Source organism: Dromiciops gliroides, chromosome 2, assembly GCF_019393635.1.
Source record: "Dromiciops gliroides isolate mDroGli1 chromosome 2, mDroGli1.pri, whole genome shotgun sequence".
Taxonomy (NCBI): Eukaryota; Metazoa; Chordata; class Mammalia; order Microbiotheria; family Microbiotheriidae; genus Dromiciops; species Dromiciops gliroides.
In genome coordinates, this window is record NC_057862.1 from 39,056,581 (window position 1) to 39,071,969 (window position 15,389).

Below are 15,389 nucleotides of genomic sequence, written 5' to 3' on the forward strand. Positions count from 1 at the left end.
AAGTTTGCCCCCCTGCACTTCCTGTCTGAGCGAGCTAGATCAGTGGGCCTAGTCGCACCTGTCCTGTTTGTGGCCCTACAGCTGACAACTTGCCCTCTTGGCTAGTGCAGGTAGGTTTTCCACTGTCGTACTGTGCCACCAGATTTTTGAGCCAGGTTCCAGGGGCCTCAGTTGTTCGGCTGTGGCCCACAGCTTCCTACTGACTTGCCGCTACCCCCTCAGCGCTGGGCTGCTGCTGTGCTCTGTGCCTCCCTTTTGCCTGAGTCAGACTGACCTTTTCCTGAAGTCTTCTAAATTATCTCTGGTTGGAAGACTGTGACTCTCTGTCTCTTTGCAGGTTCCATAGTTTCAGAATCCATCCAGAGGCTTGATTTAATGTTCTTTTTGAGGGAAGAGCAGGAGAGCTCAGGCAGCTTGCTTATTCCTCTCCGCCATCTTGGCCCCACTTCTCCTGTTTTCTTATCTTAGAGATTACCAGCTCAATGAAATCTGAGTCACTGAGACTTAATAGAATGAACAATCTTCCTGAATTATAGGGTAGAGTGTTTAGGTTTATATTTCAGTGATAGAGGTGATTGCTTCAATTTGAGCTGTGTAGGCCTAGACATAAATGGGTATGTGCCTTAAACTTGATTGAAAGGCAATATGCAAGATATATTGTATAGTATGACATTCTGCTGGTTTAGTGGCAATGCTCTATAATGGGAGCACTCATTGAGAGCTGGTAGGTCCCGCAGAGTCTATCTCATTCCACTCTGTCATTTTCCAAGTCAAAAAACTAAAATTCAGAGAAGTTAAGGGACTTCTCCAAGATCACATAGGTAATTAGTAACAGAACTGATATTTGAGTTTGTTCTCTGACTCTAAATTCAGCATTCTTTCCATTGTATCTTATTCCATCCTGATAAAAATAGTTTTAGGGAATTCAATAGAGGAAAACAAAACATTGTGAGTTGATTTTCATTCTTTTGCTTGCATTTAGAAATCATGTGCAGAATATGCTAAGTTTCAGACTGTTTGGGAAAGCACCCATTCTGGCCTTCTGCCACCTAGAAGGCTAGGCCCCTATTCTCTCCAGAGGAAAACAAGGTGTGAGGTTGTTCACAGCCCAGTGGGCATGCTGGATGGAGGACTTACTGAATTGGATTGGGATGTGACCAAGTTCAGAGTTAATTTTCTTTCAGCATTTATTTCAGCCTTCAGAAAGGGACACATGTTTCTGCCCAGTGTTGATAAAGAGCTGAAAATGACTTTTTCCTTCTGTCGATGGAAAGATAACAACCTAAGATTCTTGGCCCCATCTTTTTTAGACATGTGAGCAAAACTGTGCAAAAGATAACACAAAGAATCCTGTCTGGGAGAAATATCCTGCAGGTGATGAGGAAATTAGAGACCACTGATTGAAACTCAAGTATCCATTAGCTGATATCTGTCTACACAGCCTGCTTTTCTAATCCTCTCAGTTGATCTTATTAAATTGATCATGTCCAGGAGTTGACTCCATTCCATTTTCTGCTGATATTAATGTTAGCCCATAAATTGTCCACAGGTAATACAGTTTCATTTTTTATTACTACCAATTGCACTTTCCTCAGAACTTGGAAGCCTGTTCTGTTCCTTTGCTTGGGGAAGGATCCATGAAGGTTCAGTAATGAATCTTCATCCCACAGACTCCCTGAGCAAGTAGTTCTATAGGGCCTTGCTGTGAGAACACTTTGGAGGGACTATTTTTCCCAAACTGGACAAACAGAGAATGAGTGAGAAGAAAAGGGGTTAATGATGGACTTGAATACTGTCATGATATATTGGGTTTTTAAATAAATAATTCAGTCCATGTCCTCTACTTCTCTCCCCTTCTTCAGAAGGAGCATGCATACTCCTCTGAGGTGGAAACTAAGAGCAGGAGATTTTTGACAATGAAATCCTTCTCCCCTGGTTTCCTTTAATATCTTTTAAAATGCCATTTTATTGACCAGGCCAGTGAAAACATTGCCACCTTGTTACTGTGGAATATACTAAAGCCCATACCCTTGAGTTTATATCAGGAAACTCAGCCCTTAACACAAAATGAAAAAAAAAATCATTAAACTCCTTGTGGGGAAAACATATGGAATTCTATTATGTTTCAATCATCCTCCAAAGGTCATGACATCTGTTCCTTGCAAGCTTTTCTGCTTCACCTCGTTTCTTTCTCAGAGCCCCTCCAGATGCATAGAACATGTATGCACTTTGAGAAATATCAATATCCTTTTGCATCATTCTAGGGTCCTCCTGTGAGTCCTTACTTATGCTTAAGAGTGGGAAGAGGGGGCAGCTAGGTGGCGCAGTGGATAAAGCACTGGCCCTGGATTCAGGAGTACCTGGGTTCAAATCCGGCCTCAGACACTTGACACTTACTAGCTGTGTGACCTTGGGCAAGTCACTTAACCCCCATTGCCCCACAAAAACAAAAAACAAACAAAAAACCCACCATGGAATTTGGAAAAATAAAATACTGTTTAAAAATAAAGAGTGGGAAGAGGTGGAAACCTATTTAAGTAGGAGATGTTCATCCTTTCAGCCTTGGGAATAGATGGATCTCTGGTCTCATTATGAAGCTCCAGAAAGTTGGTCGACCCTATAATTTCCCATCCAACTTCTCCTTGCCTATGAAAGGCAACTTGCTATAGTAGAGAGAATACTAGGTCCAAAGACAAGATGACCCATGTTTCATATTGAAACTGTACTATTCCTTCTGGATGAACCAATTGGTACTGATGAGGGTAAAGTGTTGGGATGAGACTAGCAGCTTCACAGTTTTTACAGTTCTTTAGCTTACTATAGAACAGGAGTTCTTAACTTGGATATCATGGGTTTTTTAAAAGAAATGTTTCAATATAATTTGTTTCTTCTGTAATTCTATGTATTTTATTTCATGTACATAAAATATATTATTCTCAGAAGAGTTCTACATGCTGGGGTATATGATACAAAATAAGGTATGAAACCTTGGACTAGTCTTTTGCTCTGATTCTAGTTATTTTTGCTCCCCAGGGTAATAGATTTGGAGAGGGATCTAAATTGATCTAAATGATCTAAAGTCATTGAGTCCAACCCCCTTATTTTACATACAAGAAAACCGAGTCACAGCAAGGTTTAATGACTTGCCCGGGGTAACAAAGAAACAAAGTGTTTGAGGCTGAATTTGAACCTCTCTTCTTAGACTCTAAATCCACTACTCCACATAGCTTTCCCTCAGATTCAGACAAGATGGAACAAGAATTGGAGACATCATATCAGAACATGTATATAGGCACCTGGCCCAACATACGAAATATCCTGTGTATTACCTTTCAACCAACAACTTCAAGGTACATACCCATTTATGGATAGGCCTACACATGGAAAATTGAAGCAATCATCTCCATCGTTCAAGTGTAAACCCAAACCCCCACACTGATGGTTCAGGGGGACTTTTCATTCTATTATGTCATAGTGAATAGATATTTATGACCAGAAGCTATAATGATTGCTGAAATTAGTTCAAGAGTAGATGCTCAAGACAGTCAAATGAAGGATAACTTTCTATATTCAAGGTCTGACCTAAGGCGATGTTCTAAAAAGTGATCTTTGAAGGGCAACACTTCTTTTTGGGGAGCAAAGTTATCTTTGTTTTATTTCTTAGATTGTGAGCTTCTTGTTGGCAAGGGCTGTCTTTTGACTTCTTTTCTATCCATAGCACTCAGTACAGTACTTGGTAAATTTTATTGTTGTTCAGTTGTTTTTCAGTTATATCCGACTCTTCACGACCCCATTTGGGGTTTTCTTATCAGAAATACCAGAGTAGATTGTGATTTCTCTTTCCGGCTTGTGTTACAGATGAAGCAACTGAGGCAAACAGGGTTAAGTAACTTGTACAAGTTCACACAGCTACTAAGCGTAAGAGACCAGATTTGAATTCTTAAACCTGAGTCTTCCTAACTCCAGGCTTGGTAAACTATGCACTATACCACCTAGTTGCCCCACTTGGTGCATAGTAAATATTTATTAAATAAATATTGATTGATTGATAGTTACTATCTATTTATATTTCCCATGCTACTCTACTCAGAGGAATTGGTGTGTCAAACTTTAAGTGTCCCAGTGTGATTATTGTAATCACAGTAGACGTTTACATAATGCTTTAAGATTTACAAGGAATTTTATGTATATGACCGCGTTATATTCTAGGACAGTTCTGTGAGATAGGTAGGACAAGAATTATAATGATCATTTTAGAGATTAGCAAACCAGGGCTCAGAGCAGTTAACATGACTTCCTGGGGGTGACAAGGGTAGTAATTGGCAGGAGTACACAACCAGCTTTCTCCTCATTCGAATCCCAAATCTTCTTTCTATAGACTATGCCACTCCCTCCCCCCTGCCATTGTATATGACATCCTTAAGCTTTCATGGAAATCTGTCCAGGTCAAGTTTCTCCCATTTAGAAATTATAGCATTCAAGAAGTTCTCATTTCAATTCTTCAGTTACTTCTTCCTTTTCGTTAGAAAGTTTATAACTTCTTGCTGTCTTCTACAATTTTCTGATACTACCTTGTCCATTTTATATCTTTCTTCCTTTATTCTGACATATGTTTCTAATTAGCTTGATAACAGTTCACATATCAGCCAGTATCAGTGTCCACCATACTCTCTGGATCCTCATGGTTGTCATGTCACAGCCTATGAGTAACTGTCTTATTTCCAAAGGACTTCAATATCTCATTCACACTCTTCCCCTTTATCCTAATTCTTAATTTCTCACTTAGAAGCTTGACCATCCAGGCTGATGCCTTCTTAAAAGTACCAAACAGTACCAGATGATTTTGATAATTACTATTAATAATATAGCTTAAGATCTGGTACTGCTGCACTTCGTTCCTTTACATTTTCCCATTATTTCCTTTGATGTTCTTCACTTTTAATTTTTTCCAAATGTGCCTTTATTATTATTTTTCTAATTCAGGAAAAAGAATCATAATATAATTGGGATGGTATTGAATACATAAATTAGTTTGGGTAAAATTGTAATTTTTATTATATTGACCCTGTCTATGCATGAACAATTCATATTTCTCCAGTTATTTAATTCTTATTTTAATTATATAAATTAAAAAATAATTTTCTTTATATAGTGTCTGTCTTTGTTTTGGTGGGTGTACTCCCTATTATTTATATTGTCTTAAGTTATTTTAAATGGGGTGGGTTTTTTTACTATCTCTTCTTGCAGGGTTTCGTTTTGTGTGTGTGACATCTGAATACTGATTTCTGTGGATTTACTTTATGTCCTGCTATACTACTATGCTAAAATTACTTACTTAAGCTAACTTCTTAGTTGTCTTTGATATTTTCCAAGTATACCATCATGCCATCTGCAAAAAGAGATAGTTCTATCATGTCATTCCTTCTTATTCCTTTTACTTCTTTTATTCTCTTATTGCTATTGCTAGGATTTCTACTACAATATTGAATAATATTGTTGACAGTGGGCATTCTTGTTTCACCCCTGATTTTAATGAAAAGCCTTCTAGTTTATCCACATTACAAATCATGCTTGCTAATGGCCTTTGTTAAATGATTTTTATCAATTTGAGCAATTAAGTTATTTTGACTACTATAAATAGCCACACTAACTATAAAGGATATATGAAGAAAGACACTATCTGCATCCAGGGAAAGAAATAATAAATAAAAGTATGTATAGAATAATTTTACATAATTATATAACTATTTGTGTTTAGTGGTAGCCATCTCTGGGGCAGATGTGGAGGGAAGAGAAAAAGAAATTTAAATCATAATTTTCTTGTATATTTGAAAGGAATAGCAAGTTGTACACAGTAGATTTACAGTCTCATATTCAATCATCTTTTTATTGTACTATGTTATGAAAATGCTTCTTTTATTCCATAAATCTAAAATAAAATTTTAAAAAGTTCCAACCTTCCAATTCATCAGCTACCTTAACTTCTGTGAATGTATGTACTTTCATTCAGCCTCAGTCATCCACAAAGATGGTCAAAGATCATAGATCTAGAGACAAAAAGGACTTTAGAAGCTAAGATTTCATCCATATCATGTTATAGATTAGCAAATTTAGGGATGGAGAGGTTAAATGTTTGATTCAGGGTCACTCAATTAGGAAAAGGCATGTAGGTGATCCAGTGGATAGTGCACTGGGTCTGGCATCAGGCAAACCTGAGTTCAAATCCAGAATAAGGTATTTACTTTGTCTGATCCTATGCAAGTCACTTAGCTTTTGTTTACCTTAATCCAATGAAGAAGAAAATGACAAACCACTCCCATGTATTTGCCAAGAAAACCCCATGGACAGCATTGGGTTGTTATGGTCCATGGAGTAAGAAAGAGTCAGATATGACTGAATGACTAAACAATAACACACAGCTAGTAAGGACCAGAAATGGGATTTGAACTCATTTCCTCCTGACTCATACTCCAGGGCTATACTTCTCCATGCTGTCTTTCGGGAATACTTTTCATCTCACCACCACTTCTAAGTTTTCTACTTCCATGATCGAGAATTCTGAGATTCCTTTCTATGGTCATACCTTCCTATTTTTCTATCTCTCCTTCTGCCCACATTCTCCCAAATCTTTCCTTATGCTGATCATGACCTTCAGTATCTTCACATTTTCCTTCCTCTCCTAAACCCAGAATTTGCCATTTCAATTCGATACCACTTTCTTTCCTTGAATTCCTTGACCCCATTTACTGTTGTTTATCATGACTTGCCAACCCATCATTTGGACATGGCCTTACTGAAGTGCTCCTTAACCTTACAGGTTGTCCCCCAAACATGGAGCAAGAACATGTCCTCCTTATGTTCACCTTTTAGCTTCCCTCAAACCTCAAGCTCATCTGCTATCTGCAAGTAGAGGTATTTTCTGATCCTTTTGTCAATTAGTGCTATTTTTTTCTTTTCTTTTTTCTTTTTTTAGTGAGGCAATTGGGGTTAAGTGACTTGCGCAAGGTCACACAGCTAGTAAGTGTTAAGTGTCTGAGGCCGGATTTGAACTCAGGTACTCCTGACTCCAGGGCCGGTGCTCTATCCACTGCACCACCTAGCTGCCCCCAATTAGTGCTATTTTGATCCCTCTGTTTACCAATTTTATTTCCAAGTATAATGTAAGTTGTTTGTTGTTTGTTTTTGCTTTTTGGTGGCAAGAACTGTTGCACTCTTTTCCTTTCCCATTTCATAGAGATAGATCAGAGAGTTAGAGTTGAGATGGAACTCAGAGGCCAACTACTCCAACACATCCCCTCCTAACACCTTTACAAATGAAAATACTGAAGCCTAGTGAGGTGAAGTAACTTGACCGAAGTCATATAAGTAATAGGGAACAGATATGGAATTTGAATTCAGATCCTCTGATTTCAGAGGCAGCACTTGTTCCAATCCCCCACCCTTTTTTTGTGGGACAATGAGGCTTAAGTGACTTTCCCAGGGTCACACAGCTATTAAGTGTCAAGTGTCTGAGGCCAAATTTGAATTCAGGTCTTCCTGAATCCAGGGCTGGTGCTTTATCCACTGTGCCATCTAACTGCCCCCATACCCTACCCTCTTAATATGTACTTAATGAGTGCTCATTGAATAAATAGTCCATCATTTCAATATGACACTTGGAAAGTGATGTCAATGGTTTGAGGCTGAAACGATAGGCCTGCTATTACAAGTAACATAACTCGGGGGCAGCTAGGTGGCACAGTGGATAAAGCACCGGCCTTGGATTCAGGAGAACCTGAGTTCAAATCCAGCCTCAGACACTTGACACTTAACTAGCTGTGTCACCCTGGGCAAGTCACTTAAACCTCATTGCCCTGCCCCCCCCCAAAAAAAGACAAGTAACATAACTCAGGGTAAGTCACTTATTCTACTCAAGATGCGGTTCAATCCTCTAGAAAATAAGAGAATTGGACTAAATGATATTTAAGGTTCTTCCAACTCTAAATCCTATGATCTCCTTGCTAACTATTCCAGGTCTTTCTAATGGAGAAACGTACAATTCTTCATGCTTTCAAAGGGGTGATAATAGACAAAGGGAATTGTTCTTAAATAGTATGTTTTTGCCAAAGCAACAGTAGGGCTTTGAAGTCAACTCAATATCTGTCATTGGGAAAATGCCAAAAGTCAAGCTCCTTGAGAGACTATTACTTAATGTTAGAGTTAGGGTTGTTGAAAAGATGTTAATTGCATCCAACCCTATATTATCTCATGTCACCACTGTGAAAGGGACCCCACATAAGTGGCTAACAATTAGTGCATACATAAATAATAGGTGGTATTTTCACTTTGTAAAATAAATCCTTAATGATGATGTTGGAAGGCTTCCATCTGGAGGGTTGTTTTGCTTGTTTTTCTCCCTGTTGTTGTTGTTCCTGCTACTGTTGTTGCTTTCCTATTTTCTATTCCCTGACTCAAAGATAAATGGAAGAGGCACATGTGTGAGAAATGCAAATAAGATAATGGACTTCAGATTTATAATAACTTAGCAAATTAAGGAATGTAGCACTGCTTTGAGAATGGAAGGAACATTGATGGACCTACTCCAATTTGCACTGAGGCTTTCTTTTTGATATTCAGAAATGTTTGGCTGTGGGACCCATGAGACATGGAAGCCATTGGGATATATTCCTTAGGGTAAACTCCTCTAGTGTTTAAAAGGCTACATAGTTGGGTGTGGAACTAACATAATTTAAGTTTATGCAGAGACAAGAGGATTGACTAAATTGTCTCTTTTTAGCTCTTTCCTAACTTTATGCTTCTAGGATAGCTTGTATTCCTAGTATTATCCCTTTCAGCTAGGTAAATGCCTCTAGGCAATAGGCACCCCAATGCTATCATCTTCATGCTTCTGGTCATACCAAGTGGGCTCACTAATTTAGTTTAACAAACAAGAACCAGCTCATCTTGTTTCTCTTTGGGATAAATGTCCTGGAATTGTCACCCCAAAGCAGTTCTTAACCTGGGGTCCATGAGCTTATGAAAATTAACTTATATGATTAGTATCCATTGTGATCCAATATATTTTATTTTATATATTTCCAAACAGTATTCTAAGGAGTCCATAGTATTCTCCAGACTCCCAAAGGGTTCCAAGATGTTAAAAAAGATTAAGAATTCCTGCCCTAATGCTTTTTTCTCTCATCTTTACTACTATTCCCTGGGCACCGACAATTCTGGATGGGTGTCTCCTTAACTTTATTTAGCTGGTCTTCAAAAAAAAAAGCATTTCTTTAGGTTAGCCAATCTTCACATGTTTTGAACTGGGGAATAAGGAGCAACTATTCTCATGAGGAACAGGCAGAGGGTCACTGTGTATAGGCACATGTATAGCCTTTTATTTGCTCATTGAATATAAATTGTCCATCTTGATCTCAGCCTCAGGGACCTGATACCATCATGGGTAACTTGTAGTTAAATCCCTGTTCAGAAGCAAGTTATTTTGCTTAATTGGGAAGAACATTTGTTAATATTGCCTCCCTGCACATTAATAGGAGGGGGTCCATATGTGCTGGCTCCTTTGATATCTCATGAGGTTGTTGAAAGCTTTTCCTGTTACTTTCTCTCCAAGGCTATTTTTTTCTTTATAGAATTACTTAAAGGCCCAAGTGGTTATTCATAATAGTTCTACAGATTTAGCAAGGGCCATAAGGACAGAGTAACTGTGTGGGTGATCTGACTTATCCAATATCATAGTATTGGAATTTGGAAACATCGTATGGTCTTAGGTTTAGAGAGGGAAGGAATCATAGAGGTCGTCACTAAAATTTGGAATGGTCAAAGGATCCTAGATCTGGAATGAAAAAATAGCTTGGAAGTCATCTTGTTCAATCACCTCATGAAGAGACTGAGGCTCAGAGAGATTAAGTAATGTAGCCAAATCCATAGAGGAGAAAGGGACATTAAATATCTTCTAATCTATACCTTTCACTTGATAAATGAGGGAAATGAGATCCAAAGCAGTTCAAAGACTTGCTTGGGATATAGATTAGAAATACTTGAGCTGAAATTTGAATGTAAGACCTACAATGACAACTATGGTCACAGTTAAACAATACTCTGCTGTCTTATGATGAGAATATTTTAGAGAATCCTAGGAAGGATGAAAAAGAAAGTTACATGTCAATTTGAAAGGCTCTTTTGAATTAAATCAGTTTTCTGCCTCCCAATCCCACGTAGGAGAATAAATGAACAATTATTGATTACTTGCTATGTGACAGGCGATACAAAGGTAACAGTGAAACACTCTCTCCCCTCCAGGAGTTAACATTCCAACGGAGGAGGCAGTATTATACATAGAAGTATATTCAAAATATATACTAAATGAATACAGGGTACATGTGTATGGGGGTAGGGCATGGTGGTAGAGGAAGCTAACAAATAGTAAATCCTTAGAAAAAATAGCATTTTCTCTACTTTAAAAAATGATTTGGCAGCATATCATTTGCACAAATTAGTTATTTGCAGGTCATGACTTGCTCCTCACACCTCAATTGTCGTTCTGCTGTGGGAGATAATAGTAAACAGCAACTATGTTTAAGCATTAGAAGAAAGTGAATCTTAAGTATGATTGTCCTGCAAATTTGATTGTTGAACAAATAAGTGAAGTAGCATTTTGTCCTACCCAGACAAGACATCAGGTGGCTTTATGTTTGCATTTGATGTCTCACTTATTTACTCATGAGTATCTGGTACTAGCTAGACTGGAAAACAAGAAGAAGTGCCATTTTTTCTGTGCTATTCTTGTGAGAATTGAAGACAAAGTATCTTCCTTGGTTCCTCTTGTGACCAAGGACTGTTCCATACTGTTAGAAATGAAGGGCGGAAGACCTTATAACCCTTTCAATGTAACGGATTTAGCATTCTCACTGAAGAGACAAACCATCTCTATGTGAATCAAGATAAGAACAAAGAAGGCAAGAGTGGAGGAGGTTCATGGTTTAGAGTTGGTGGTAAAGAAAGAGCAGGGATTAGTGTGAATCAGCTTCAAATGTAACAAATGCCATTCAAGACAAAGGGACACACTGTGCCAGAAACTGCAAGTACATAGGTTTTACAGGGAAATTCTGGGAGTGGCATTCCCCACTGGGTTATTGCCATTTAGGGCCCCTTCATTGGAACTGGCAGATTCCCTTTAATTGCTCCAAGTATTCTCTTTGTTCAAGCTGCAGTAGCTTCTAATGCTTCTTGTTTATTCCAGATGCTAAAGGAGCTATGCCCTCTGGGAACTTGAGAGCCCAAAGCTATTTGTCTCCTTGTAGGGAAAAGAGGCTTAACAAATTACCCAGGCACAGCGTTTGTGTAGGGAACTAGGACACCGATGTCAGTCTCTTGTTTTAAAGGCTTCCATGGGTTGAGTTTTTCTATCCTTAACCCACATATCACTATGCATGTGGTTAGGGCCCAAGAGGTAGCCCCAGTTGTCAGATGGGCATTCATGCCAGGGAGAGTCATGGTCATCTTCTCTTATTAGTACCTGAGAGACCAACAGAAGCTATTTTCCCCCTTCCATTGGGTACTCTGACATCTTTTAATTAATACCCGCCTCATAGCTATTCTTAACCCTTCCCGTGCCCACCCCCTAGCAACCTGTAACCCGAAGCTTCCTTCAGAAACTGGGCCATAACCCTGACTCCTGCTCTTGGTTTTAGCAAAATCGGGAGTGTGACTTTCAGGATAAGAAAATTACCAACTGCAAACAAGTAGGATTCCAGCTGGGCTCAGTGACTCATTACATTTCACAAATCCCTGTTGAGGGACATCTCTTGTTTTCTTCTTTTCCACTTTGATGGGTTTGAGGGAAACTTGAAAGGATAAAGAATCAGAGGGAAAACAGAGTTTCAGGGTGGAGCTGGTGCTCTTGTTGATGCTGGGGTTTGGTTTGATGATTGAGCCAGGATGAAGCCCCTGGCTTCTTCATTTGATGTCCCGTGGTTAGTGGTCAGATTGTTTGTCTCTGCATGGATTTCAGAAACCAGCTTTTATTCTCTAGAAACTTCTTTTCCTTTAAATTCATGAAAAAAAGAAAGGTTTGGATTTCCTACCCTGCCAGGCATGGGAGGAGGAGGAGGAGGAAGAGGGAAGATTTGGCTTGGAGACCATATTTCATTTTTCTTGGCAAGAGGTTTCCCAAAGAAGTGAGGGAGGAAGAACGTTACTGAGATCTTATAGAGGAAGGAAGTTTCAGAACCTTAGGCAGGCATGTAGGGAAAAATCTAGAGATTGGAAAAAATGGAAACAGCCAGGATTAAACAAAAACACAATTTCTGTAGTGTTAAAGGGCTAAAATTCTAGCTAGTCTGTCTAAAATATCTAATGAGTGGTCGCCAATAAATTATAAGCTTTAGCAAGAGTTAGACTTTTAAGGATTTATTAAGGAGAATAAGAATTTGGTAAAGAGAGAAAGAAAGACCTACATTCATCTATCTATTAAAGGGAGAGCGAATTTCTAGCTCCCTTCTCCCCCGGAGGGAGTCCTCAGGAAAAAGCGAGACAGCACTAGGCTCCCCCTTCCTCCTCCCACCAGCAAACGTCACTTCCTGACACCAAAGAAAAGAGTCACGGTCTTGTCCTCAAAGATCTTCCTTTCATGGCGGAGCTTTTCTACAGTAAGTCTCCAGCAGGTGGCATCATTCCAATCGTTACAGTAGGCACATTTAATTTTATCCTTTGCTTCTGTTATTGAGGACAATAGTAATGGGTGTGGGGGTGGGGGAGAGGCGGCTTCTCTTCTATCTGCATTAACTCATTTAGGGAGGCAAGCCTGATAAACATTACTAATTCCATTTGATAGATGAAGAAACCAAGATGCAGAGATATTGTATCATGTTGGTATCCTATAGCTAATGAGAAGTAGGAACACAACATGTGAATACCTGGACTAGGTACTAAAGATAAAAAGAGAAAAAAAAATCCTTCCTTCAGGTGCTTACATTCCACGGGGTTGGGGGGGGGGAGAGAGAGAGAGAGAGAGAGTGTGTGTGTGTGTGTGTGTGTGTGTGTGTGTGTGTGTGTGTGTGTGTGTATGTGTGTGTGTGGTGGGGGGGGTGGGCAGGGGGTGGATGTGGATGTGTGAAACATGTACACAAGAGGAAGTAAACTTAAGTATGTTCAAAGTTATCCAAAGTAATTGCATTAGGAACTTCATGCTAACAAGGTAGTGGGTAGAGGGCAGATTTTATTTTGGAGGTAGGGCCTGATCTTTGTTTTGTTTTGGGGTTTGTTTTATTTTTGTGGGGCAATGAGGGTTAAATGACTTGCCCAAGGTCACACAGCTAGTATGTGTCAAGTGTCTGAGGCCAGGTTTGAACTCAGGTCCTCCTGAATCCAGGGCCAGTGCTTTATCCACTGCACCACCTACCTGACCCCCTGATCTTTGTTTTGAAGGAAGGTAAAAGATCCTTGAAGTTTAAGGTGAGAAAGACACACATTACAGACCCTCAGGTATCCTGTGGCCCTTTTATCTGGGCTAATACCATTTTTGTACATAGTTATTTCTATGTTATCATCCTCATTAGACTGAGTGTAATAGCAGGGATTGCCATTTACCTTTTTTTGTGCCCTCCAGTACACAACACAGTGCCTGACACAGAATTGGCACCCAATGATTGTTTGTTGACTGACTGACCTTCATGTACATTATTGAATTGGTTCTCCTGGCCACTGAGGAATATTGTGGTGGTGGTCTGTCTCTCCAACTTAGAAATCCTCAGCCCACTCTTGGGGAAATGTTCATTGTGTCCGTGACCTTTTCACTCAATACTTGCCTGTAGAGGTCTTGACTACCTAGAAATCCAGGAATGGTATTCTTGATACCATTGTATATGCCAATGTTTGTTTCTGACAAATTTGTCTGTATGGGGTTGGATGCAGAACTGGGCAATTGAAGAAATAAAGTTCTCAGAATCATTGTACTCTCTTTTTCTGTCTGACAAAGGGGTAGGGAGACTTCATAGGAAGCACTCTGTATCATGTTGGGTTTGGTGATCCTGTTGGTTGCTTTTGCTGATGTTTTTCTTTTGTTTGTTTCTTTCTCCATCTTATTTTTCTTCCTTCTCATAAGAGAGAGCTGTCGAGGATAAGGGAAGAAAGGATATATTGGGAAATTAAGATTATATTAAAAAATTAATAAAAATTAAATAATAAATTATCATATAAATAAGTTAGGAATTAAAAAAGAAGAAGCATACATGCTTGCAATGGGACAAACCCAAGACATAAAGGCAGGATCTTCCTTAGTCTAGGATCCCAAGCTTGTTTTGGGAACACTGGACTCTATATAAGTCAAATATATCCTCATCCATCTGCCAGGGATCTAGAAGTTGTGTTAAAAGCAATGATAAGTGACATTTGCTCTTGGTCTTTTTTGTTCATTCCTTACAAGGGTTATTTTGGCATTCATTCATTCATTCATTCATTCATTCATTCATTCATTCATTCATTCATTCATGTTTTCTGGCAGTTTCCATATGGCTTAGCCCCCTGTTTGTGGAACAGAAGGCAGAGCTGGTTTTATATATGAGGGGGAAAGAGTAGGTATTAAATAGGAATAATAGGAAGAAATATTTGGACCACCTATAATACTTTGAGGGGCCAGTTCCTGTTTTTTAAAGATCATTATGACATTTATAAAAAAAAAAAAAAAACTTTTAACACTGAAGTAAGGTAGCACATGAGACATGAGAAGGATTCATGAATTCCTGGGTCCCCCACATTATATGGCTCTGGAATCATGGGAGTGGAGGTTATGGCCTCTCATGCTTATTTCCTGCGTTACATTAGACAAGTCACTTTGCCTCCTTTAGCCTCAATTTCCTCATCTTTAGTTGAGGGAGGCATTAGACAAAATGGACCCTCTGAGGTCCTTTCCAGTTTTATATGATTCTGATGTCCTGGCAACCTTGAGTAGACTTGTCTTTTCTTTGTGGTTCAAAAATACATATCAAGGAACTTCTATCTTGGTTTTAGTCTACCTGGGCAGGATGATAGTAAATGATATAGTCATAAAGAAACAATGCCCAATTGGGTAAAGCCGGCAGCACTAACTGTAAGAGACAATAAGCTTTTTTTTTTTTTTTAAGTGAAGCAATTGGGGTTAAGTAACTTGCCTAGGGTCACACAGCTACTAAGTGTTAGGTGTCTGAGGTTGAATTTGAACTCAGGTCCTCCTGACTCCAGGGCCGGTGCTCTATCCACTGCACCACCTATCCGCCCCAACAATAAGCTTTTTTTTTGTGTGTGAGGTAATTGGGGTTAAGTGACTTGCCCAGGGTCACACAGCTAGTAAGTGTTAAGAGTCTGAGGCTGGATTTGAACTCAGGTCCTCCTGAATCCAGGGCCGGTGCTCTATCCAC

General features: G+C 39.2%; 1 protein-coding gene across 2 annotated transcripts in view; it reads left to right on the forward strand.

The window, feature by feature from the left end:
• Positions 1-15,389, forward strand: part of GRID1 (glutamate ionotropic receptor delta type subunit 1) — a 1,160,974-nt gene that overhangs the window by 842,516 nt on the left and 303,069 nt on the right. The gene's annotated exons all lie outside the window — the stretch shown is intronic.